The 27982-nt window shown below is 38.4% G+C and overlaps 1 protein-coding gene, 1 long non-coding RNA gene and 1 pseudogene across 2 annotated transcripts in view; 2 read left to right on the top strand and 1 right to left on the bottom strand.

Moving 5' to 3' along the window:
• The window catches only part of LOC109076009 (serine protease 27-like), a 536122-nt gene that overhangs the window by 362090 nt on the left and 146050 nt on the right, over positions 1–27982 (top strand). The window lies entirely within an intron of this gene.
• Positions 9746–11483, top strand: LOC122138912. The gene is made up of 4 exons (XR_006155886.1): positions 9746–9886; positions 10006–10110; positions 10560–10643; positions 11423–11483. It is a non-coding gene; the product is annotated as an uncharacterized LOC122138912 (long non-coding RNA).
• LOC122138887 lies at positions 20137–26511 on the bottom strand (annotated as a pseudogene).

Here is a 27982-nt window from a genome sequence, read left to right as displayed (position 1 = left end):
CTGGAGGCTCGACTGGGACGAGGACTGGGAGGCATTCGGAGCTTCTCCGTTTAATTAATGTCGTAAATGTTGGGAAGGTTGCAGCTCAGGCTGCGAAAGCTGTTTCGTGTGGCTGAAACAGTTACTGGAGTTTTGTCTGCACTTTTTGTAGCTGTTGACGTCTCTTTGTTTTTCTCGACTCCAGAGAAATTCATAACATCCGCCAAGATTACGCTTTAAGAGAGAGTCAACGAAAAATCTGAATCTACCAGCAACCAAAGCTCTGGGTCGACTGAACAGACGTCAAATAACAGCGACACAAACCTGCTCAACAAACAGGCAGAAGAGCTGAAGTCTGAGACCATGAAATTTGTGACAAAAATAAAGGAGACAACAGAGGAGCTTCAGATGATTCTGGATACGCTACGAGATGCACTGCAGCCAAACTCTGAGCTGCCAAACAATAGCCCCTTTCACACTGTGATTCCAGAAAATACACGGGTAATGTGTCCCAGCAATTGTTCCCAGTCACTAGATTTTGCCCCTTTCACACTGCCAGTGATAACCCAGAATATGTGCCTGTGTTCACACACAACCCGTAAAGGTCCCGTAATGACGCGTGACATCAGGATGTGACGTGTAATGCACGAGTCGAAAACACTAGACACCTTAACTTTCCTTTAAGCTAGCGAACGATCTCAACTTCAACGCGGTTAGTGAGGAACTACTTGATCTCTGCTTCATTACAGTTTGCACCTACTTTTTCGTCGCAAACTTTGATCTGCCTTCAAAAACACCAGGTAAAAGAGTCGTACGATAACATGCGTCATCATCCCGGGACGTGTTTGCATTCACACAGAAGGTGATCCGGTGTCATGAGAAATCGAGTCCGCCCTCGAAATCGGGTCTGCTTACAAAACAGTACAAAAGTACTGTACAAAATTATTGATGATTTTACTTAAAAAGTAAGAAATCTGGTTGCCTTAAAATTTTGAGTTCATTGAAAAAAAAAAAATAAATAAAATAAAAAATTCTGTTAACACAAACAAAAGAGTTTAATTCAATTAACAGAAACTCCAAATAGTTATTATCTGAAAAACATTAATTATCTTAGTTTATTTGTCAAAAGAAAACCAGTTGCAATAACAAATCATAGAAATAATTTTATGGTCTCAAAATATAAGTTCTTTGGAAATTAAAGGTAAACACTACTCTCACCAATGATATTTAAATCGATTGCTTTTTTTTCCATTTCTCATATTGAAAATATCTGCTTAATTATTTACCCTTGTATTCTTGCATATAACAATTTCCACAGAAAGCAAATCTTTGGTTAGCTCAAATACACATAAATACTGTACATTCCCTTCTTAAACATGTTGCTTTGCAGATATTTTCAGCAATGGGCAACAGTCAGTCAGCTCTAAAAGAACATGGCTACACTCTGGTGAGGGAAGAGCAGAATAAGATCCTGGTGAAAAATGAAGCTGGTGTTCAGTTTGTCGTTTAAAAAGTTGAGCGCTAACCAGGTAAGTTAGACGGTTTAATTATGATGAGAACTGAGAGTTAAATGAGGAGAAAGATAAGTTCCTATAGTCCACACATTATACTTATTTATACTTAAGGGGATAGCTCACCCCAAAATGAAAATTACCCCATGATTTACTAACCCTCAAGCCATCCTAGGTGTACATGACTTTGGCCCCACTGCAACTAATTAATGTAATTACATATTATGTTGGTAACGCTTTAGATTACAGACCGCAATGTACCACGAAACTGCATGCAATTAATTAATGTAATTACATATTATGTTGGTAACACTTTAGATTACAGACCGCAATGTACCACGTATTTAAACAGAATTTACAGTGTACCTTTTTGTAACTATAGAGTACCTCCTGTTCCTAGAGTAGTGCTGTTGGTGCACTTGAGCTTGTGTGTGTGGTTTGAGGCAAGTAGAATAAAATTTACTACAACACTTTCCTTAACTACTATGCAAACCTACACCCTTGGTATGTGTAGTTACAGTGTAACATCAACGGGCTGTGATTTATAGTCATCCCTTGTTACCCTCTTGTTACGTGTAGTCATCATAGAATAGTTACACCTTACTTGTAAAATATTTACAGTATAAATACTTTAAATTTGCCAGGTCATTACCCCCTTTACGTTTACATAAACCTACGTACAGCTGTAAGTTACGCTTACGCAGAAAATTTTGATGTGTGTCATAAGTACCACGTTATTTCAGAATAGGTGCCTTTTAGTTATAGGTGCCTGATAGTAATCCATTATTTTTCCCCGCAGCATTGGGGGAATTGGTGATCCTCTGCCATCTTGACTTCTGGGAGACACTGCCACTCCGAGAGGCTCTTTTTATACCCAATCATGTTGCCAATTGAGTTCTCCAGCTGTTCCTTATATTACATTTAACTTTTCCGGCCTCTTATTGCTATCTGTCACAACTTTTTTGGAATGTGTAGCTCTCATGAAATCCAAAATGAGCCAATATTTGGCAAGGCATTTCAAAATGTCGTACTTTCAACATTGGATATGTTGTCTATATTCTATTGTGAATAAAATATATGGGAGCTGAAACAACTAATCGATTTAATCGATTAAAATCGATTAGAAAAAGATTTTGGAAAAAAATCCAAGTCCAATGCGTTGCTAAATAATTTTATTTGCCGTAAGCGGCTCATTTCGTGCATATTTTAAATCTCCGGTGACCAAAGTGTGGCAGTAATGAGCCACCGGAGGTTTTACTCAGCCAGTACAGCAGGAGAAGTAGCGAATAGCCAATAGCTGGCCTCGTTTTATGTTCACGTGCTTCCCGCACAGCGTCTCTGCAGCATTCAGCGTGATGGGTGAGGTAGGCGGCATTGGAGTAAGCTCGAGAAAGAAAAAGACAAAAAGCGGAAGATAAAACTAATCGGACGAAGTCATCCAAAGTGTGGGAGAACTTTACTTTGAGCCTTCAAAAAAGAAGAGTAACCTGTAAACTGCAGCTGTTTTCTGCGGCAGGAAACATATCCTCTAAAAAAAAAAGCAAGCCTAAGCCCTGAACATTTGGACATGTTGACCTTTTTGCCCTGCAATACAAAGTTTTTTCTCAAATAATGAGTGAATAGTGTTCTGCCTCATTTCCCACAGGTAGTCGAATTCCTGTCAATTCAGGCATAAGCTGTTTTGTTTAACGTTTTATTGCTTTATTACATTTTTGAATTTTGCACTGTTAAAAGGACCACTACATATTTAAATCCGATGAAAATCACAGTGTGCAAAGACTTTTATTTGTGTAGATTCTGCAGTACAATGTTTGTTTGCAAATGTTTAGTCGTAAAAGTTGATAACATTGCTTTTTAACGATTAACATTTAAAGCTTTACAAACATGTTCTATGATCAGTCATAATTCATTCTTGCAGTCTAATTATGACTGAATGAGACAGGTAAATGTTTAAATGTATTTGAAATGCACTTTTTTCTACGTTTTTACTGCTCTTTTTTCACACAGCAGGTCTTTTTGTGTGTGTCCAATTTTTTTCTGGACAACCTTCTGATGGATTTTACTTGGGATTTTACTTTAAATTTTACTTTAAAATGTGAGTTCCATTCAGGTTTCATGCCACTGGCACTTTATTCAAAGGATTGTTTACAATTTCACAGCATAAGCTATAAAGCTGTTTCCAGGTATAAGCTGTGGGTTTACAGGAAAAATAAAAATAAAATGCAGTATACTGCAATTTTATTCTGTTTTTTCTTTATTCTTCGTGAAAATATGTTCTGAAAGATTCCTTAATAAGCTTTGTTCGGGATGTTAAACTACTTTAGGAGCCCTAAGGACTGCCATGGTGAAAACCATTATTTGAAATCTCCTTGTGAAATTTGCTAGAGTATATATGGGTCAGTGTTTTGATTGCAGAAAGAGTTCGACAAAGGATAACTAACACATAATAAACACACAACTACAGGTATGTTTTTGATGAGGATATGACAATGCAAAATGGTTAAAATCTCTAAAAAGTCTATGTTGAATGGATAAAGACCCTTTGTTAATAATTTACTTGGGGAAAAAAATGGGCAAAACTAAAATATAAGTACATAAAACGATTCATCGATTAATCATAAAAATAATCGACCGATTGTGTGCATCTGAAAAAAAAGTCATATATATATATATATATATATATATATATCTATATATATATATATTAGCTTGGGGGCATAGATACATTTTTTTAATCTAGATTAATCTCACTGTAATCTTGGAATTAATCTAGATTAAAATGGCTCATTTGAATTCTAATTCAAATTATGTTCAATAAGATGTACTTGTTAGTACTGATAGAGCTGTGCTGCACTTAAACATAGTAGTTTGACGACGACTCTTCCCCTGCGCTACATTGCTTGGCCCGGCATCTTCCCCATTAGCTAAGGGATGCTTTGCATTTAGGTGGTAAATACTTAAGATGGCGGCGCGTCCACACGCAGCGTCTTCTCTCTGTCCGACAGAACTGTGTTTTCGTGTTTTTTTGTCTTTTGAGTCGCAGTGTTTTTGTACGTCGTCATCGCGTCTATCTGTCTTTAAGCGCACATACAGTCGTGAGTTTCTGCTGGATGTCGGCAGAGCCGCATTTTTAGAGTTAAACTCCGCGCACGCGAAACAGCTGCGAGATCTCGGACTGCTCCGGAGGCCTACATCATCACCGACCCCCACTGCTGCATCTCGCCCACAGCGGAGGCGCCACAAGCGGCGTGAGAGGAAGCAGAAGAGGGGTAAGCGCGGAGGTATCCGGGCTAGGCTAACGGCTAACCCACACAAGCCATCTATCCCCACCATCGTACTGGCTAACGTATGCTCTTTGGTCAATAAACTGGACTTCATCCGATTACTACGTTCAAATCAAAGGACTGTAAGAGACTGTTGTGTTTTTGTATTCACGGAAACTTGGCTCAGCGACAGCGTTCCGGACTGCGCCATTCAGCTCGACCAGCTAACGTGCTATTGAGCAGACAGAGCTCGCGTCACGGGAGGAAAAACCCGCGGTGGCTGGCTTTGTGTTTACATCAATGACGCCTGGTGCCGCGATGCTGTTGTGATCTGCAAAACACTGCTCACCCCCTGGTGGAGTTCATGATTATTAAGTGCCGGCCGTTCTATCTGCCGAGAGAATATACTGCCATACTGCTCGTTTCGGTTTACATTCCCCCGAACAACAGCAACAGGAACGATGCACTAAATAAACTGCACCAGCACATCAGTGAGCAGCAGACAGCACACCGACCCGATGCTTTTCTCATCATAGCTGGGGGATTTTCAACCATGCTGACTTAAAGAGTGTGTTTCCAAAAATACACCAACACATTGACTTTCCATCAAGAGGTATAAACATTTTAGACTTTGTTTACACCACACAGAGAGGAGCTTACAAAGCCCTCCCCCACCTCAGTGCCTCAGACCACATCACTGTCATGCTAATGCCTGAATACAGACCGCTTCGTTAAAGTCAACCAAACCAGTTCAGAAACAGATTCAGTGTGGCCAGAAGGGTCGTCTGACGCTCTTCAAGACTGCTTTGATACAACTGACTGGAATATGTTTAAGCAGGCTGCCACATACAATAACACCACTGACCTCCAGGAGTACTCGGAGACTGTCACTGCCTACATCACCAAGTGTATTGAGGATGTAACAGTCACAAAAAACATCACTGTCCAGGCCAACCAGAAGCCGTGGATGACAGGGGAGGTCTACAAACTCCTGGAGACGCGGAACGCTGCCTTCAGAGCTGGAGATGAGGTGGGCCTGAGAAACAGCGCATCAGAGAGGCTAAGAGACAGTACTCCCAGGAGGATAGCCCATCAATTCAATGACAGCAGAGACACTCGGAGCCTGTGGCAGGGGATACAGTCCATTACGGACTACAAGCCCCCACAGCGGACCTGTGACAGCAACATCTCCTCTGCTGAACGAGCTGAACATCTTCTTCGCTCGCTTTGAGGCACAAAACAGCACCACTGCACAGGAAGACTCCACCTCCTCCCAGTGACCAGGTGATGATGCTGACCCTGGACAGCGTGAGGAGATCCTTCAGCAGGATCAATGCACGCAAAGCTCCGGGTCCTGACAACATTCCTGGGCATGTACTGAGAGACTGTTCAGCAAAACTCACTGATGTCTTCACAGACATTTTCAACATCTCACTTAGTCAGGCTGTTGTTCCCACATACTTCAAAGCTACCACCATCATTCCAGTTCCGAAGAAGCCATCTCCATCCTGCTTCAATGACTACTACGTCCTGTTGCACTTACTCCCATCCTCATGAAGTGCTTCGAACGGCTAGTCATGCACCACATCAAGTCTGCCCTCCCCCCCCCCCCCCCCCCCCCCCCCACCCTGGACCCATTCCAGTTTGCATATCGGTCCCAACCCAGGTCGACCGATGATGCCATCTCAACTACCCTCCACTCAGCACTCACACATCTAGAGAAAAAAGACTCATACGCCAGAATGCTGTTCATAGACTTCAGCATTCAACACAATCATCCCTCAACAGCTCATTCACAAACTGGTCGAGCTGGGGCTCAACACTTCGCTGTGCAACTGGCTGTTGGACTTTCTGACTGGAAGACCTCAGGCAGTACGTGTCGGCAGCAAACACATCCAGCACCATCACACTGAACACTGGGGGACCCCCAAGGATGTGTGCTGAGCCCCCTCCTCTTCACTCTGCTGACCCACGACTGCACATCGTCACACAACTCCAACCGCTTCATTAAGTTTGCGGATGACACGACTGTGTGTGGGTCTCATTAGCAACAGAGATGAGACAAAACTACAGGAGCGAGGTGAGCCGCCTGGCTGGGTGGTGCAGTGACAACAATCTCTCTCTGAACGTGGAGAAGACGAAGCAGATTGTTGTTGACTTCAGGAAGAGCGCACTCAGCATGTTCCTCTGATCATCAATGGTGCGACTGTGGAGAGAGTGGAGCAGCATCAAATTCCTGGGTGTGCACATCACAGAGGACCTCTCCTGGACCGACAACACTGCAGCACTGGCCAAGAAATCACAGCAGCATCTCTACTTCCTCCGCAAACTGAGGAGAGCCAGAGCCCCACCCCCCCCATCATGTACACCTTCTACTCCACCCCCCCTTCCACTAACATACGATGACATGCACCAGTCACTTTGTGTAGCAGCAAACGCGTCCTGCCGGAAGACTCTGCAACGCATAGTGAGAGCAGCTGAGGAAGATCATTGGTGTCTCTCTCCCCTCCCTCCAGGACATTTATGGAACCCGTCTCACTCGGAAAGCCCTCTGCATTGCAGGTGATCCCACTCACCCGTCACACAGCTTCTTCAGTCTGCTGCCATCAGGGGAGGAGACTGCGGAGTCTCCAGGCCAGGACCAACAGACTGAAGGACAGCTTCATCCATCAGGCTGTCAGGAAGCTGAACTCACTCCCGAACTTGTCCCCCCGTCCCTCTCCTGCCCCAGGCACCACTGAACTATGAACACCCCCCCCAGATCCCACATCTCCAGGTCCTTCCACCCCCCTTCCCTCTAACATACGATGACATGCACCAGTCACTTTGTGCAGCACTGGTCTGCTCACTACCTCATTCACCTTGGAACTGACGTCATTTCTACCACCTCATCAGTCAGTTTAAATAAAATAACTGCTCTTGAGCCCTTTGTCACTTTAATCAGACTGAATAAGCTATTTTTTATGCACTAAAAAATTTTTTATCTGCACTGTTTGTTCACTGGTTTGCACTCTATCTGCCATGTGCCTTGCACTGCTTTTATTTAACCTATTTTTATTTAATTTTTTTCTATTATGTCTTTTTTACATTCCGTTATTGTATAGTTTTATCTTATATTTTATATTTGATCTAGATTTTTAGGCTCTACTGTTAGTGTTATCTGTATGCACCGGGGGTCTGAGAGTAACGCAATTTCGATTCTCTGTACTGGATACTGGATCCGGGTGACTGCAGTGACCCTCTGATCTGGATACAGACTGGATCTGGTGACTTGAGACTGGAAGAACTCCTACAGTAAACTAATTCCGCATTGCACAAGTTGCAAACAACCTTAAGCCTGTTTTCACGCATACTCCATCTGCAGTGCATGTGTGTTGCGTTTTTTTTACGCACCCATGTTAACGGATTACAGCTTTCACACTGCACGCGATTGCGGTCTGGCAGTGCGTTCCAGGTGCAGCAGTGCAGCGATCATTTACGCACCGAGTCTATTTTTGTGGTGCTGCATGCGATGAATTAAAATGACGGCGCATTGTTCCTGGTAAAAATTAACATGGATTGACACGGAAATGCAGTAATTTCACAAATAAATGTATACTAATTAAAGCCTACTGTTTTTCACACGCAACACATGGGTTTTTGGCTAGGTTTTAAACAAGAAAAAGATCACCTTTAGATAAATGAGGGCAAACATGATATAGGCCTATGCACTTTTATGGAAGCAGAAAAAACAAAGTTCATTAAGAACCGTGCGTTTGCTTGTAATAAAGATTTAAATGCAAAAGGCACGAGAGTCGACTGTTTCTGTCAGCGGTGCCTTAATTTTAAATATTTGCCAACAAGAAAAGTAGGCTAATTGTTGTGTTTAAATGTTTTGCCGCTTGCTTGAGCAGCTTATTATACAAACCTAGAAGTCAAATGCATGAATAATATGTTGTTTATATTTATTAAGTTTAAAACTAATGTCTATGATTATGAAAGATTGTTACTGTTCTGTGATAAGAGTCACAATTATTATTATTATTATTATTATTTTAACATGGTTTGAATATATAGAATGATGAACAAATGTTGTGTTTGTGGACTAAACAGCCGCGGATCAGTAGAGGACTGCAAACGTGTCCTGTGTGAAAGCACAATGAGTCCGTGCTGCTTCTGCACCACACACGTAACGCACACGGACTGCATATGCGCTGCAGACGGAGTATGTGTGAAAAACAGGCGAGAGTCTTGTCGAGGTTTTTTTTTGGGAAGCTTGGTAATTTCACAGTAGGCATACACACAGGTTGTAAGACTCGTTCTCGCCCCCTACAGTTACTGTTCTGTGATAAGAGTCACAATTATTATTATTATTATTATTATTTTAACATGGTTTGAAATATAGAATGATGAACAAATGTTGTGTTTGTGGACTAAAAAACAGCTGCGGATCAGTAAGCGGACTGCAAACGCGTCCTGTGTGAAAGCACAATGAGTCCGTGCTGCTTCTGCACCACACACGTAACACACACGGACTGCATATGCGCTGCAGACGGAGTATGTGTGAAACAGGCGAGAGTCTTGTCGAGGTTTTTTTTTTTGGAAGCTTGGTAATTTCACAGTAGGCATACACACAGGTTGTAAGACTCGTTCTCGCCCCCTACAGTTCTAAACTATCACGGTGAAAGTCATCATAGGTTGTGTAGTATAGACCCAGCTCCTAACCCAACTTTGAGAATAGATTAACGGCGATATTTTTTTTTATCGCCCGATAAGAGTCTCACGTTAACGCAGCACGTTAACGCCGATAACGGCCACCACTCATATATATATATATATATATATATATATATATATTATCTATATATATATATATATATATATATATATATATATATATATACCTAAATGGCTTGAGAGTGAGTAAAATGGGATGCTTTTCATTTTGTGGTGAACTACGCCTTTAAACAAACATTAACCAGTAACTGTTATTTTCCTCTTTATTACTGTAAGGCTGCTTTGAAACAATGTGTATTGAATGAAGTGCTGTAAATAAATGTAACTCTATGAGTTCTGTCTGTTTTTAGGACGAATTAAAGTTTCTCCCACATCTCAATCACCCACACATCGTCCAGCACAAGGAATTTATCAAAGGTTGAGAGAAAATTCTAAATTCATTTTGTTCATCTACATTAGCTGCATTCAGGGATAAATGAATTGTTAAATATTAGTGTGTTTTTAAATTATTTTAAACTGTAATAAATCTGTTTCAGTTTCTGACTGTCTGTATCTTGTACTGGAGCACTGTGAAGGTGGAGATCTCGCTCAGAAAATCAAAAACAAAAAGGGAGGAAAACGTTATATTTTCTGAGAATGAGGTATGATTGTGGATTGAGGGTGAGGCTTAACCCATATTCTTCAGAATCACTTAAAAATGCAAGCCAAGTGTACTTGATTAATTTTGGAGCTAAAAACTCCAAATAGCAGGATTGAGCTACCATGATCTATAGGATCTTTTATAGCAACACAACCCTATATAATGGCATGCATAAGTTTATCTTGAGATGTACATCAGAGAACACCTGAGGAACCAGCTTCTACATGTAAAACAATGGTGTTTCTCATAATAAACAGTGCCTTGTGAAAGTATTCATACCCCATATGTTGGTCACAGTTTTGTTTTTGCTCTGGTATGCACTTTCAGCTGTTAGACCTCTTATAGACAGGTGTGTGCCATTCCAAACAATTTTAACCTCTTGCCGTCAATAGTAAATATTGCATTTTTAACAAAATAAAATTGGTAAATTCACATTTTACTGAATTACAGATTCTTGACTGGATTGTGAAGATCTGCATGGCTTTAAAGTACCTGCATGATCAACAGATCCTGCATAAAAACCTGCGACCCGAGGTAAAGATTTAATTCAGTTCATCTATACACATCATCTAAATGGGAACAAGGGAGTGCTGGAGCCGGTAATTCACCTAAAGTGCTATAAAATTGCATCTAACTTGGCTTTACACATTTATTATTATGTGTGAATTGTAAAGAATGAATATACTGTAAGCAGCAAACATACAATACACAGACAGTAAAATAATCCAGTGGAAACATAAATACAACAATTCACGAACACAAAAGGGACATAAACACAACAACACACCAAAACAAAAACGCAATTTACACAAAACCATTTCCAACCCAAAAACAAAACACAAAACATTTCTGTGTTTTGGGCCATTCATTTACACGACAGCATTTTGGGGGCCTGAAAATGCAAGCTTTTGAAAGCGATGCCTCAACTGTCTCCATGTAATGTAAGCAATAAAAATGTGAATTATGTCATGCTCATGCCTATTACATTTCTGTGGGATGTTTCTTGACTAAGTGACGTCGCCAACTACTGGCCTGGCAGCAGAGAATACAGCATTTTGGTTGTTTTCACAGATCTGTGTGAATGGGGATCATTTTGACAATGTTGTTTTCTGTTTTTAGTACATGGCTCTCATGTAAACATACCCTTAGTAACATTTGAGACAACAAAAATTCTGCAGTTTCAAGATGCAAAAGTTTATCAGTGTACTGGAAATACAAAATTCCTGAGAATGAAACAGATAGTCAAAGCATTGCTAGAAAATACTTTCACTCAATCTTATTACAAAATATATATATCTGTTTTCTTATGACAGAGTATATTCTTCACTACATTGGGAACCATCCGTCTTGGAGAGTTTGGAGTGGTCCATCAACAGTATTGTTCAATTCAAAACATAACTTGTCAGGAACTCTTCTATGCATAATACAAAAAATACATATACAGTACATGTGTGCTTTATGATCTGTATTCTGTACCATATTTTCCCTGTTTCTATCAGATCCACTGAAGGACAAACAGCTGAAAATGAACCTTCTTCATATGTTGCACCTGAGATTTTGAATGACAAACCTTATGAGGAAAAAACGTAAAAAACAAAACAAAAAAAAAAGACCTACTTTAAACTCCAATGTTGACTGGCTATCTACATCATATGTTTCAAACTGAATACTAAATACTATGCTGTTAATAACTTCCACAGTGAAATATGGAGGCTGGGATGTGTCATCTATGAGTTGTGCATGCTGAAATGTGCGGTGAGATTTTCCTTTCATCAGATTGAATGAGTTTCAAAAGGTTTAAAACAATGATATTCAAATTTATTGCATGTAACATAATATAATGTATTAAGAAATATCAATGCAGTCTCAAGACAAAAAATGGCATCAGTTCATTAGTTAACCAGTTAAAGGGTTAAGTCACCTAAAAATTAAAATTCTGTCATACCCTCCTGTCATTCCACACCTGTACCTTCATTCACCTTCAGAACACACATGAAGATATTTTTAATGAAATCTGAGTGGTTTCCTTCCCTCCATAGAGATCCAGTGCAACTTACAAAGTCAAGGTCCAGACTCCATGTGTCTCCATGTGACTCCAGTGGTTTAACCTCAGTTTTCATGAAGCGATGCGAGTGCTTTGTTTGCACAATACATAAATAAATAAATACATATTTTTTTTTTACAAAAATGATATCCAAAGCATGTTCACGTGTAACCAAACTCCCTGGCTGCTCTCGCTCTATCTCTGTACTGCTTTACAAATGTTGTTTGCTTAATTGTTTTGTCTCAGTGGGAATACAACTTTTGGGAATACAAATATTTTGACAACTGATTCTTAATTTTTATCCCCATTTAGTTTCCTGCAATACTCACAGTTGAGAATGTTAAAAAGATACTCACATCCTCCCATGAAGCTCATTCTGAGACCTTCTCTGAGGATCTTTGTCAGCTGGTAGCAGACACACTTCAGCCCGATCCGGCGAATCGCCCGTCTGTAAGCGAGATCTTGACCAGACCTTTCATCATTAAATATCTTTTTAAAAATGTGAGTCACCTTATTAAAATATTAATGTTCATAGAATTTGCTTTAAAAAGTACACATTGACACAACATTGGGAAAAAAACACTGAACATGCACAAATTAGATTTGATGAAATTTGCCTTTTTTTCAGAACTTGCAAACTATTAAGAGACTTTATAGGATGCTAGAGGAAACTAAGAGCCCTGGCTGATGATTTGGAAAGAGTCCATTTCAACACAACTGTAGGCAGTCTCACAGGAGGGGCCGGACTGGCTGGAGGGATCGCATCTGAAGCTGGACTCATTCTCTCTCCGTTAACACTCGGAGCATCTCTGGTAGTAACAGGGGTGGGAATCGGTGCGGCAGTAGCTGGAGGAGTAACAGCTGGTGCCAGCAACATAACAAACATGGTTAACCAGCAAACAAACCGGCAAAAGATCAAAATGCTCATAAAAGAGTTCCAAGAAAAAATCACCTCCACAGTTTGCTGCATCCAAAACATCCAAATAGCTGTGGAAGCTTTAGAAAGACAGTTTTCCACAAGTGATGAGTCGTTTTCCAGTGCACAACCTGGGGCAAATGCTGGAGCTCGACTTGGACGAGGACTGGGAGGCATTCCGGAGCTTCTCCGTGTAATTGAAGTCGTAAATGTTGGGAAGGTTGCAGCTCAGGCTGCGAGAGCCGTTCGTGTGGCTGAAAACAGCTACTGGAGTTTTGTCTGCACTTTTGTAGCTGTTGACGTCTTCTTTGTTTTTCTCAACTCCAGAGAAATTCACAACATCCGCCAAGATTACGCTTTAAGAGAGAGTCAACGAAAATCAGAATCTACCAGCAACCAAAGCTCTGGGTCGACTGAACAGACATCAAATAACAGCGACACAACAAACCTGCTGCCTTCAAACACTCAACAGGCAGAAGAGCTGAAGTCTGAGACCATGAAATTTGTGACAAAAATAAAGGAGACAACAGAGGAGCTTCAGATGATTCTGGATACGCTACGAGATGCACTGCAACCAAACTCTGAGCTGCCAAACAATAGCCCCTTTCACACTGTGATTCCAGAAAATACACGGGTAATGTGTCCCGGCAATTGTTTCCGGGTCACTAGGGCAATTCCCTTTCACACTGCGATTCTGGATAGTACACATGTAATGTGTCCCGGCAATTGTTCCCGGGTCACTAGATTTTGCCCCCTTTCACACTGCCAGTGATAACCCAGAATATGTGCCTGTGTTCACACACAACCCGTAAAAGGTCCCGTAATGACGCGTGACATCAGGATGTGATGTGTAATGCACGGAGTCGAAAACGCTAGGCACGTTAAACTTTCCTTTTAAGCTAGCGAACGATCTTAGCTTCAGCATGGATAGTGAGGAACTACTTGATCTCTGCTTCATTACAGTCTGCACCTACTTTTTTCGTCGCCGGGACACATAACGTTGATCTGCCTTCAAAACACCAGGTAAAAGAGTCGCACGATAACGTGCGTCATCAATCCCGGGACGTGTTTGCGTTCACACAAAAGGTGATCCGGTGTCATGAGAAATCGAGTACCCCCTCGAAAGCAGGTCCGCTTAGGACCTTGAGTGATCCCATTGGCTCAACAAACTTTTAATGGGTATTATTTTTAGCGCCTGATTACATTATCTGCAAAATCACTTTTGATTTATGTCGTTTGAACTATGTTATAATGACCATTATGTCTTTTAAATTACATGTTTCATATCCTAGTATATAACCGAAGCTATAGGTTGTGAAATCAAACATTTCTCGTTTTTATTTTTATTTTTAAAGATTACATTCTGTATGTTGCTTTTACAAAATTATTTTAATTTTAAAAAAACAAGCTACCCAGCTCCGATTAGCCATACAACAAGCTATCGCTACAACTTTTGATCAGGCATTTAAAACAGCTACTGTCTTCCTCCAAACCGAACCAAACCGTTTTATGAAAGCAATAAGCCCGTGAAGCCATCAATGTCCCTGCAATTTTCCGGGTCGAATGTGCAGTGTGAAAGGGGCTAATGACAGCAAAAATTGTTAGTAAAAGTTCTCCAGTCATAGATTAATTATAGTCACAGCAAAACGTTAGGTGATGAATATGTATCTATCTGGATTTATTCTGTATATTCTGGATTTTTATGATGACATATCTAAATAATATTGCTGGTTTCAATAATGCTTAGAAACTTTTTGAGAAGCAATAAAGCAAGTTTGCTGCACTTCCATTTTAATTATCTTTAAGAATGTATGTTAGGACTTCTTGCCTTAATTTTCTAGATGTTTTACAAATCAGAAAACATAAGCATATTTTTTTTTTCTTTATACAGTGGCCTGCTTATTGTAATTTTCCTTACAGAAATAAATATATCAGAAATCCAAATATTTATTTTTCTTTTGATTTATTTATTTTTTAACAGACCTATTATTTGAGAAAAGCCAAACCAAAAAAAAAAAAAAAAGAAGGGGGGAAAAAAAATAAAAAAGAAAACTGGACACAAACCATTCATGAATGCACACACAAGCTGTGGCACAATGAAGAGTACAATATACAACAAACACAATATAAGAAAAAATGAGATATAGTTTTAATGTCCTTTGAAATAACAATGAGCACTTTGTATTGGTATGCTGGTAATTTTACGGGGAAGTCGTGCCTAATGGTTAGAGAGTCGGACTCCCAAATCGAAAAGGTTGTGAGTTCGACGTCTTGGGCCGGCAGGAAGGAATTGTGGGTGGGGGGAGGTGCATGTACAGTTCTCTCTCCACCTCTCAATACCATGACTTAGGTGCCCTTGAGCAAGGCATCGAACCCCCAACTGCTCCCGGGCGCCGCAGCATAAAATGGCCTGCCCACCACTGCTCCCGGGTGTGTGTTCACAGTGTGTGTGTGTGTTGCACTGCTCTGTGTGTGTGCACTTCGGATGGGTTAAATGCAGAGCACTAATTCTGAGTATGGGTCACCCATACTTGGCTGAATGTCACGTCACTTTCACTTTCACTTTCACTTTTCTCACTTTTAAGTAGATCATTAATTATTAAATACAGTACATTTAATCATTTAGCAGAAGCTTTTATGCCAAAGCGACTTACAAATGACGACAATAGAAGCAATCAAAACCCAAAAAAAAAAGCAATAAAATTCAAACCACGAAGTCAGATGATAAGAGCAGGTCATTTGTAACTCTAAGGAGAGCAGTCTCAGTACTATGATACGGTCCAAAATCCTGACTGGAAATCCTCACAGATACCATTTTTCTCTAAGAAGGAATACAATTGTGAGGATACCACCTTTTCTAGTATCTTGGAGAGAAAAGGGAGATTCGAGATCGTCTATAATTAACTAATTCTTTTGGGGTCAAGTTGTGTTTTTTTTATTTTTATGAGAGGCTTAATAACAGCCAGTTTGAAGGTTTTGGGGACATATCCTAATAACCAATGAGGAATTAATAATAGTCAGAAGAGGATCTATGACTTCTGGAAGCACCTCTTTTAGGATCTTAGATGGAATAGGGTCTAACATACATGTTGTTGGTTTCGATGATTTAACAAGTTTTTACAATTCTTCCTCTCCTATAGTAGAGAATGAGTGAAACTGTTCCTCAGGGGATCTGATGCGATACTGTAGCTGACGGCTGCATGGTTACAATTTTATCTCTAATAGTATCAACTTTAGAAGTAAAGTAGTTATAAAGTCATTACTGCTGTGATGTTGGGAAATCTCAACACTTGCTGATGCTTTATTTTTCGTTAATTTAGCCACTGTATTGAATAAATACCTGGGGTTATGTTTGTTTTCTTCTAAAAGAGACGAAAAGTAATCAGCTCTAGCTGTTTTTAATGCTTTTCTGTAGGATAGGTTATTTCCCAGCCAAGCAATACGAAATACCTCTAGTTTTGTTACCTCATTAGTTATGAATGTCAACTATTTATTTCATTGAAGCTAAATAGCAAATGGAATTGTTGTGGACTCTGCCACTGGACACTTGTTCTACCTTGCTGTAGTCTAACTCTACATCACATCAAATAGTAAAATTAAATACATTAACACTATAGTCACACTTCCAACTCCTTAAGAAGGTGGAGCTCAGATCAAATGCTATCTGGGAAATATTTTACAATTACAACTTATAATTATTAATTAAATAAATTAGTATTTTCAGTGGTATATGGGAATATTTTAACACTATAGGCACACAAAAAAAAAAAAATCAAAAATAAACTACTGCAAATTTTTAGAAAAATCACACTAAAAACTCAAAAACAAAAAAAAAACATGTCACAAAAACCTGTCGCAAAAGCAGATTAATAAACTCAGTCTTTTTTCAGCTCTTCTTGATGTTTTGATGCTCATCTGCACTTGTAAGTGACATCTAATCTGAAGAATTCACCCCAGACTCCAGAATCTCAATAAGGTGTTTACTGATGGCAAAGTTGTGGTTTTTATATGCACACACAACTACATCAATAACTTCAGAATGCTGCAGACAAACGTAAAATGAAGCAGATTACTCATGAAAATAGTCCACCTCCTGACAACACGTGATGCACACAATGGTGACTTTACAAATGTTGATGGTCACATGAAGAAAGTTCAAGAAGCCTATATATATATTGTTGGGTGGAAAACTACTGTGTGAAGTCGCTGCTGTTATGACTGGACTGTTGGAAAGAATTTAAATGGAGGCAAAAAAGTCTGAAAAAATGAATAAACAAATAAATAAATAAATGGGCTATTATCAATTGAAATGTTTATTATTTACTTAAAAATGCATACTCTTTGTTTGTGTTACAGTGAGCTGAGAATAAACTTCTGATTCTGATAGATGTGGTTCTTGCAGAAGGCATATGTCTGCTTGTAGTTTATTTAAATTATTAAAAACTTACATTTTCTTTGCGACTGAGAAAACAAATCCACAAACATCAAAGTTAGAAAAGTGATTGATGACATATGTTTTTAAAAAGGAAATAAAAAAAAGTAGGTTAATGTATGTACGTGTGCATGGGGTTGTGTGTGTGGTGTGTGTGTGTGTGTGTGTGTGCGTGTGTGTGTGTGTGTGTGTGTGTGTGAGTGTATATATCTACGATAAGATAAGCAGCTTTGGTCTTTCCTTCCATGTATTGTAATGAGGGCAACTGTAAATCATCACTCTAAATAAATATCATCACATCTATCCATTTAATAATGTGTTGAAATATGTTATTATAAAATGTGTAAATTCAATGCATGTACTTATTCATAATATTTTGCACATAATGCAAAGGAGACTTTTAAATTAAATGTTTCAATAATAGTTCACAACACTTAAGCATCAGTCAGTCAGAGACTTTGCTGAAAGCTGCTTTTTGCTTCTTTTTAAAAAAGTCCAATCCTACCATTTACTTTAGAATTTTTTTTTTTACTTAAGTCAAAGCAGACTTAAGTCAAAGCTTTCTTTAGAGCATTTCTGAGATGTTTTTACACACACTGCCCCGATTTGTAAGTATTATTTATATTTATACAAGTATTTATATCTGTTTGGGGATTAGCAATAACTTTTACATTACATTAAAAAAAACAATTATTCAAAAAAAAAAAAAAAAAAAACATTTATTCAGTCAACCTCTATAGGTGAAATGCATTATTCATTTACAACCAAAAATAAAAAGAATTGCTCAATTTTCATTCAATTACTTTTTAAAAAGATTAATCTGCTAATGTTTTCCGCTCTCATTTGATTACCACCATTTTTTTGATAATACATTTTTTATTAAATCAGAAATCCAGAAAAAAATCCCAAATTTAATCCCAAAATTTTCCCAGACATGAAAATATCCAAAACATTATGTGTTATTAGTAACCCTTTTGAAATAATCAACAATTTTTATTTAATTTTTTATTATTTATTTATTTTTTTTGGAAAAGTGTGTGAAAAATTGTGTTTTATGTTCAGTCACAATTGTGACCAGTGGGATAATGTGTGTACTGAAATAACATATTTCTGCAGTCATAAATATGGTTAGATAATTTAGCCCAGCCTATTTTAAACTGTTTGATCACATTCTAGGGTTACTATTATGCAGAAAAAAAAAAAAAAAAAAAAAAAAAAAAAAAAAAAAAACTTATGCAACATTGATAGGAACCCAGATAAAAAAATATATATTAAAAAAAAAAAATGTAAAATATAAAAATTAAGTTCACTGTTATCCAACTGGTCACTATTGTGACCATCAACATGTTTACTCATTCTATGACCACACTCAACAAAACTAAATATATGTGAATGCATATATTAATACTAAACACCCTAAAGAACATGTGTAAAAAAAATCTTTATATATTTATGTTAAGACACTTTACTAGCCTTTAGTTTTGGAGCTTTGATGCAGTCATCATCTTCTCAAGGTGCAAACAGGAAATAAGCTGCTCTGGTCATGTGACAATTTGTAAAACTCCACATATTTAATTGAGACCCTTTATTTTTTCCATATTTGCAGGAATTACACTAAAACATCGGTCAGTAAGGTTTTAAAAGCTTTATAAATGAAAACCTTTTTTACGGTCACTATTGTGACCTGTGGGATTAAACGGGTTAAGTTTAAGGTAGGGTTTAACCAAACTCGGTGCTGGAGGGCCGGTGTCCTGCAGAGCTCAGCTCCAACCCTAATCACACCTGAAGCAGCTCATCAAGCTCTTTCTAGATATAATAGACACTTCCAGGCAGGTGTGTTGAGACAAGCTGCAGTGAAAACTCTGCAGGACACCGGGCCTCCAGGACCGAGTTTGGAGACCCCCTTGGTTTAAGGGATAGAAAAAATCTAAACTGCTTATCGCCGAACTAAAATGATAAAAAGTGCTTCGATACAAATATTTGTCACAGCTCAGTTGCAATAATGATGAGAAAGTGGGTCTAATGCAGCAGTATTAGTTTTAGTTACTTTATTTTATGACCTATTTATGAACTGGAAACAGAAAGGAGAAAAACCAGATCATAAATAAAACAAACAAACAAACAAACAGATAATATGCAACAAGAACTGACCAAGAACTGAACAAAAACACAGGACTTAAAATAGACTAACCAAACTAATTTAAGAAAGAACAACAGCAAGTGTGCAAATAAATACAATGAGTAGCCAAGGAAACACTGTTAACTAGGTCCCACGAACAAAAACACGTGATACAACAACCCAGAAACACAGCAAATACACATAAACCAACACAGTAGAATCACACTGTGACGTGTGTCCCGAGCGCTCGTCAGCGTCGCCCTGGCAACACAGTAGAATCACCGGGCAACTAGCTCGTCACGGGCTGAGCGCGGCCGCACCTGCAGCTCATGAAGAGGCGTCTACTTCAGCCGGGAGGAAAGCAGTATGGTGAGGCAATGTCTCCCGACACAGAGCCTAACTCTTTCCTCCTCTGTCACAGAGAGCAGCGTGTGACCGTCAGCCCCCACCAGGAGAGCACCGCACGGGATCCACCACTCAAGACACAGAGAGCACGAGGGAGTTGGAGCACTACGGAGAGCACCGTCTTCACTCAGAGCACAAAGTTATCAATAAATCCACCCTTCGGGGATTTTCTCTGTCCGTCGGTTGTCGTGTAGTTCCTCACCTCGCCACAATATATTATTAAAAGATTTGTAAAAAGTAATCTTTGTTTTAGATGTTGCAATACATCCAAATTGTATGTGTTTTCATGTATAACAAATGAGAGCAGGCCGGGATGTTGACTGGATATGAGATAATGAAATGACGCTTATAAGCAATTTCTGGAGAGAAAAGATGGTTAGAGAGAAAAACATCTAGCCATATCTTCCTTTCTCAAGGTTATGTGGCATCTTGAGCTGATGGGAACTGAACCTCAAGCTGTCTGAAAGAAGAGAGACAAAACACCTAACACAGCACAGAATAAGCTCAATCAAAACAAATATGGAAAGCGTCTAAAATCTCCCTCACTGAAATGTGATTTAATAAAGGTCAAGTCAAAACATTTATATCAATGAGATATCACCTGGGCGGACCCTCAGTCACGGCTCAGATAAATTATAGACATATTACACACTACCTTAAAAAAAGACAAACATGATGAAATGAATAATAAATGATTTAAAGATAAGAACAGACATTTACTGTAGAAGTAAAAGAGATTTCAGTATGAGGCCTCTTTGGTCTTTATGCTCCATGAGTGAGTACAGATAATGCTCTTCAGTCGTTCTTCTGATCTCCTGAAATGATCAAAATAACACATTATATTAGGTTCACCTCAGCTGGCCCAGGGGGCTGCAGTGGTGAATAAAAAGTAACTCACATCTCAAGCCTGTGCTGCTGTCTGACTTGAGCTGTCAGAGCCGCTGTCAGAGGCTGAAAAAGAAGAGGAACTGTTGAAAATCACATACTGGCTCGTTTATAGTGCTAAACTTTCATCTTTATTTAGTTTATGTCAAATAATTACGCTACAAAAAGAGTTTCCCCCGGACAGAGATTAAGCCTAGTCCTACAGTAAAATGTGAGGCTCAGTTTAGTCTTGAAGTAACTCTATAGTTCAGGTGTTAGTAATCTCTACCTAATCTGTGTTTCAGAAACCATGATTAACTATTCTAAATTAATGCCTACATCTGGCTTAATTTAAACCGCAGCTTTAATATATAAATGTATTACTTTGAACTGCATCACTCCATTGAGACAGCTCATCAATTATTGATAATTTTAAACCAAATAAAGATAATAGGGTACTTACATTTAGCGGGAACAAATCCTGAAAACAATCAAAGTGAACTCTAAGTTGAATCACAATAATCAAGTCTCTTTTCTGAAGCAATCAAAGCAAATGACTGCATAAAAAAAAGTCACATAGATATTTTTATTCTCAAAAGGCTGTCTTTCATAAAAACTATATGTAAATAAAATAATATAGAATAATTACCAAAGAAACTGGTTCTGCTCATGTTTCATGAATAAAACCCTGCTATTTTCAAAAACTACTACCAAATATGACTATCATTACTATGAAAATAAACATGAAAACATTAATATTTTCTCACCTGTCTTCCTTTTCTTCTGATATAACAAATACCCCGATCATGACTGCGGTGATGAGCAACAGAATCCCCCCACAGAGAACAACAGCAACAGTCAGTCATGCCAACAGGAGCAGATGGTTCTGAAAGAAATCAGATTTTTCAGAGATTATGTCATTCAGAAATAGTTTACATGAACATTCCTAAGCCTCATGTTGACTCTTACCATCGTTTGTCCTGATCTCTTTCTCTGTCAGTGTCTTTCTGATGGTTCTGCTCTGGTGCTCCACCACACAGCTGAACTCATTCCTCCTCCACTCATCAGGTTCAGTCTTCAGGGCGACAGTCTTCTGGAAGGTCCCGTCCTCATTAGGAAGAAGTTTACCAGCCTTCACATCCTTATAATGCCTCTGTCCGTTTTTCATCCAGGTGATTGTAACATTGCTGGGATAAAAGTCTGTGACGTGACACAAGACTGGAGAGGAGGCATTCCTCTGCAACAGAGACACCTGAGGAGAGACTAGAGACAGAGAATTTGGCTTTTAAGACACTTTCATTTTACCATCATATCAAAATCACAATTTAGAATACCAACGATACCAATACATATCAACTTTCAGTTTAATATTGATTTCATTAATTTTGAAAAATTCAACACTACCATAAAAACACTAATTCATCATCATCACGCACCACGAAATAAATTTTCACTTCATTTTAAAGACACTTTTTTTTTGTTAATTTAGTCAAATCTATATGCTATTTTAAACTCTAGACTTCACCAAGGCTTTTAAAACTCTACTGTATTTGACTCTATTTTATATGCTTTCTAAAATAGCTAGTTTTTGCGTGGCCAATAAAAAAATTGGGGAAGGCACAGCACTAACTTTGAGATGTAGAATATTTGCACGCAAAAAAATTAAATAAATAAAAAAAGAAATAAGTAAATAAATAGTTTTTTTTTTTAATGAAATCCAGCTAAAAAACCTTAATTCTCTCTCCAAAAAAAATTATAAAATAAAAATAAAATAATATATAAATCCCAAAAGGTCTAATCCTATAACAATCAGAAAATATCTTAAAAAAAAAAAAAAAAACAGCATCAGCTACAAAATTTACAAACTGAAGATGTGTTGAAGTTGCACTTAGACAGAAAAGTTTTTGCTGAATTTCAAATGCAGTTTTTTGCAACCTTGAAGGCACTTCAGGGAAGTGATGCCATTTGCCAAGATTCATTGGACCCAATTTATGAAATAGCAGTTCAGTGAGCATGAGGAATCATTTTCATGTATGAATTTGCCTCCATATGGTCCTCAGCTCCACCCCACTGAAAGTCTTTAGGATGTGCTTGAGTCATCTTTACGGAGTGGTTTGACTCTCTCATTATCAATACTGCAGTCAAAAATTAATGCAACTATTGATGGAAATAAACGTTGTGATGTTTGCATAACATTATCGAAACAATGCCACAATGAAAGCGCACAATGTTATGAAAGCTAAAGGTGGTCCAATGAAATATTAGAAATGTGTGACTTTTTTTTTGGACAGGCAGTGTAAAGTCGACTCCAGCACATCCCCAATGGGGTTTAGGTCAGGACTCTGTTGACAATCTTTGAATCTTTCACAGTTTGAGCCTGATGAATCTTGGCATTGTCCGTCTGGAATATGTACATGGTTGTTTGAGAAATAAAAAAGCTGCACACCGCATCAGTTAGGGTTAAAAGAACCATTGCTGTTACGTCCCATGGAAGTATTTGCGAAAAAGGTTCGATTTTGGGAGAGTGATGTCATCTATAGGGTGTGTTATGTGTTTGCTCTTTCTTCTCTCTCTCTTTCTCTGTCTCTCCCTGTCACAGACTGCTAACTGGGTTCCAGCTGACACTCATCGTCCATCAGATGTTGCTGTTTGAGCATAAACAACATCTGCAAAGTTAGGACGCTCAAAGTTCAATTCAAAGGGAGATATTTTATTTCACAGAATTCCCTTTTTAAGGCCTACAAAAAACAGCTGGTATGGACTCCCAGCTCCCTGTGCTGCACATTTTACAGAGGACAGCTTCCTCAATCTACATGAGTTCAATGGTGGATTCGCACAGAAGCTTGTCCAGAAAAACGGAGCATTTCCCACTTCAAAAGCAGTTTATGGACCACAACATGTAAGTATGTTTTACTTTGTTGTTTTGTGTTTTTGATTAATAGTTTATATTGTTAGTTTTATGTTGTAGCAAGGATGTAAACAAAGGGAAAAAACTGTTAGGCTACACTAACCAGTTAGTTAAATGCTAATTCTTTCTTATCCATTAAAGCCTACAAAAACACCTACAAATGTCCCAATCCCACCAGCGAACTTCGAATGTTGGTGTTTATGGGATCAGTGTAAACTATTCTTTGATTAGAGCTTTTATGTAGTGTAGGCATGCTAAATATGTATGTTGTGTTTGTTTTGGCCACTGTAGTAAAGCCATGGTTAGTCTTCATAATGGGTTTATAGCTCTGGCGAACTAAAGCTTTAATAAGGATAAAAACATAATATATCAAAAGATAACAAACAGCAGTAGCATTTATAAAATAACAGTGTATCTAAAAAGTATGAGACAACTATAAAACAAAGAAAAAAAAATAAATAAATAAAGGCAGAGGCTTTTTGCATTGTGAAAATAGCATATTTTCTTATCAATAGATTTTTATTTACACTAAGTGAAAATAGCAATATTTTTCAGTGGTATGCAATTTTCTCTAAGTGCAAATAGCTTTATATTCTTTTACACTATGTAAAAATAGCAGTATTTTCTTTGCAATAATATTAGTTAGATGCTATTTACACTACTTAGTGCAATTATTGGCAGATATTTGCACCTTAGTATTGTAGTAAATTATAAAACAGTATGCAATAATTATCATATATTATCATTTGTATTAAACTAATTAAATGTATGCTGCTTTATTGGGATAATAAAGCCCTCTGTTAGAAAATCTAACTCTTTATATTTTGATGGCGTTAGAATATTCTCAGTTCCCCTTTCACTCATGCATGGGCCCAAGGGAAGAGTCCAACATGGAGTCAAGTCCCTGTCCACAAACTTCTTCAAAGTTTCAAAAGTTTATTATTACATCAACAGATTATATAGATACATCGTAAGGGGTGGTGTAATGGTTTTACAATAAGAATTATACATTATATTATACAGTAATGTAAGTTGGACTACTACCTTTAAAAAAGAGAGAGAGAGCGAAATGGAGGGGGAGAGAGAGGAGCACAACAAACAGATACAGCAGAGAGCCCTTTATCATTTAACAACTACCCGATAAACACACCATGAGGCACTTTTTGACAAACTTCAGGATACTGTGTCCAGCTTTATCTTCCACTTTTCGATTATTATTTTTTTTTTTTTTTTAAATAAATGCCTTTCTGATTTGTATGTGACGTGAAAAGGAGACAGAAGAACAAGTTCAGCAAAAGGCCGATTTAAACTCAATCACATCAAAAACCAACGTGCCACCATTTGCACTAAGATTAAAAATACATTTACACATCATCAAAGAGTTAGTGTGAATAGCCTCTGCCAACAAGACGGGCTATTTGCACTAAGATTAAAAATACATTTACACATCATCAAGGCAGGATATTTGCACTAAGTGTAAATAGACACTCCGGAAAAAAATAAAAAAATAAAAAATAATTATAAAATGTCCTATTAGAGCTGTGCTTGCACAGGTTCTGCTGAAATCCTCCGTTTCCAAAACAATGTGCACTAGACAGTTAGCGACTCTAAACACACTGGGCCAGTTAACCAATCTGAGCTCATTGCGTATTTCTAAAGGAAGGAACTCAACAGACCATTTATAGGAGAAATGGGAACAGTGGTGCAGAATAAAGGGTAAAATGTGAATTTTTTTTTTTTTGGTTCACATTTTATTTTGAGGTCCAATTCTCACTATTAGCAAACCATTAACTATGACGTTTTGCCTCAATAAAATCTAATTTGCTGCTTATTAATAGTTAGTAAGGTAGTTGTTAAGTTGAATATGCAGAATATGGCCTTTATAAGTACTAATAGACAGCCATATATGTTAATAATGGGCATGCTAATAAGCAACAAGTTAACAGTTGGCCCCTAGAATAAAGTGTTTCCTTTCTTGTTTTTTTTATTTTTTGTTACAACCTCGCTTACCCCTCGACATACACTGGGAGGTCTGTAACAGTTTGCCAAAAATACAACATAACAGAAACATATTAATCACTGAAAATGATGTTTAAATCCCAAAACTCTCTAGTATAAACACATACATGCATATAAAAATGACTTACAATTGTTTTTGTGTTGACAGTTAATAGCCATGTACCTGTTTTCTCCAGGCTGCTCTCTCTCTCCAAGCTGCAAGAACTTCTTCAAATTCTCAAACTGTGCACTAATGCACTCATTTTCAAGGTAATCTTTCCAGTACGCAAGAGAGATGGTTTTGTTGTTACACTTCTGCTGAATGTTGAAGCCTAGCTGCATTGGGGATATCCATTCCATCCTCTTCAAATCCAGATACAGGAAAACCTCTCCGTCAATTGCAAACTTCCGGAACCCATTTGTTTTTCCAGTCTCATCGTTCCATTCACAGCCATATACTAGCTGGTGTGTGTGCATATCTGAGGTGACAAGAGTTTGAATCTGTTTTTATCATTAATCAATAAATGGAAATGGTAAAAAAAAAAAAAAAAAAAAACCTTTACCCTTCATTTGGCTTTATAGTTCAAGGCTAAAAATAATGCTGCAGTTCACACTGAGACAGGCAATGCGATACAAGAGGAAGGATGCAAGTGTCTGTGTTAAAATTAAGCCAGTTATATAAAGTAAAGGTTACTCCAAAAAAAAAAAAAAAAAAAAAAAAAATGACAGCTGTTCATTGGGAGAAACGGCTCTGCAATATACTAAGTCTGGCAGTTTATTGAGTTCTGAAAATAGTCCACAGCTAGGTACAATAAACGTGACCGGGGCACTAAGTTGCGTTGCAGAGTTGCAGCGGGCAAATTTCCACTGTGTAATATCATTACGCCTGCTGCACCCCTGGTACCGCAGCAAAGTCCCTTGATTATTACACCGGAATGAGAGTATAGTTCTAGCCATATCGGCTGAGAAAATACAACTTTTCATTTTCCGTCGGTCTTAAGTACACAATGTAACTTCAGAAGAGTCTAGTTTTTAAATAGGAAAAATATCGAAAACTATTTGGTCATTTTTGAGCGAGATGCTAATGGTCTAATCGGATTCAATGATCTATGCTAAGCTAAGCTAAACATTCTACCATCAGAACCGGAGATCGGCTGAATGGATTCAAAAAAGGTAAAAACTCAACTCAACCGTCCTTCGGATGAGACGTTAAACCGAGATCCTGACTCTCTGTAGTCATTAAAAATCCCAGGATGTCTTTCAAAAACACAGTAGAGGTGTGACCTCGGCATCCTGGCCAAATTCACCCATTGGGCTCTGACCATCATGGCCTCCTAACAATCCCCATACACTGATTGGCTTCATCACTCTGTCTCCTCTCCACCAATAAGCTGAAGTGTGGTGGGGGTGTTCTGGCGCACATATGGCTGCCATTGTATCATCCAGTGGATGCTGCACACTGGTGGTGGATGAGGAGATACACCCTGACAATGTAAAGCACTTTGAGTGCTTAGAAAAGCGCTATATAAATGTAAGGAATTATTATTATTATTAACTCTAGGGGAGTTGGCCTATTTTCAAAAAAGTGGAGTGTTCCTTTAAGCGCCACCTACTGGCAGAATTTTTTTATCAGCCCATCTGCTGTTTTAGGTCAGACCCAGTGCGAAAAATCAATTTTTAAGCAGCAATCACGCAAGAAAGATATTTCTTTCTATGTTGAATCAGGGGTCCAGACTCAGTCCTGGAAGGCCACTGTCCTGCAGAGTTTCAGCTCCAGCCCTAATCAACACACACTGAATGAAGAAGCTCATCATGCTCTTACTAAGCACACTAGAAAACTTTCAGACAGGCATGTTCAGGAAAGTTGCAGCTAAACTCTGCAGGACACCGGCCCCCCAGACCGAGTTTGGTGATCTTGTTTTGAATTAACATAATAATATAATAATTAGTGGTGGGCCGTTATCGGCGTTAATGTGCTGCGTGAACGTGAGACTCTTATCGGGGCGATAAAAAAAAATATCGCCGTTAATCTATTCTCAAAGTCGGTTGGGAGCTGGGTCTATACTACGCAAGCTATGATGACTTTCACCGTGATAGTTTAGCGCGGATGTATACCTAGACGAAGTGCACTGTAGGGGGCGAGAACGAGTCTTCGAACCTGTGTGTATTAGTGATGCGCGGGTCGTC

The sequence above is a fragment of the Cyprinus carpio genome, chromosome A3, assembly GCF_018340385.1.
Source record: "Cyprinus carpio isolate SPL01 chromosome A3, ASM1834038v1, whole genome shotgun sequence".
Taxonomy (NCBI): domain Eukaryota; kingdom Metazoa; phylum Chordata; class Actinopteri; order Cypriniformes; family Cyprinidae; genus Cyprinus; species Cyprinus carpio.
The sequence above is the reverse complement of the archived record's forward strand: the minus strand, read 5'-3'. Positions and strand labels throughout refer to the sequence as shown.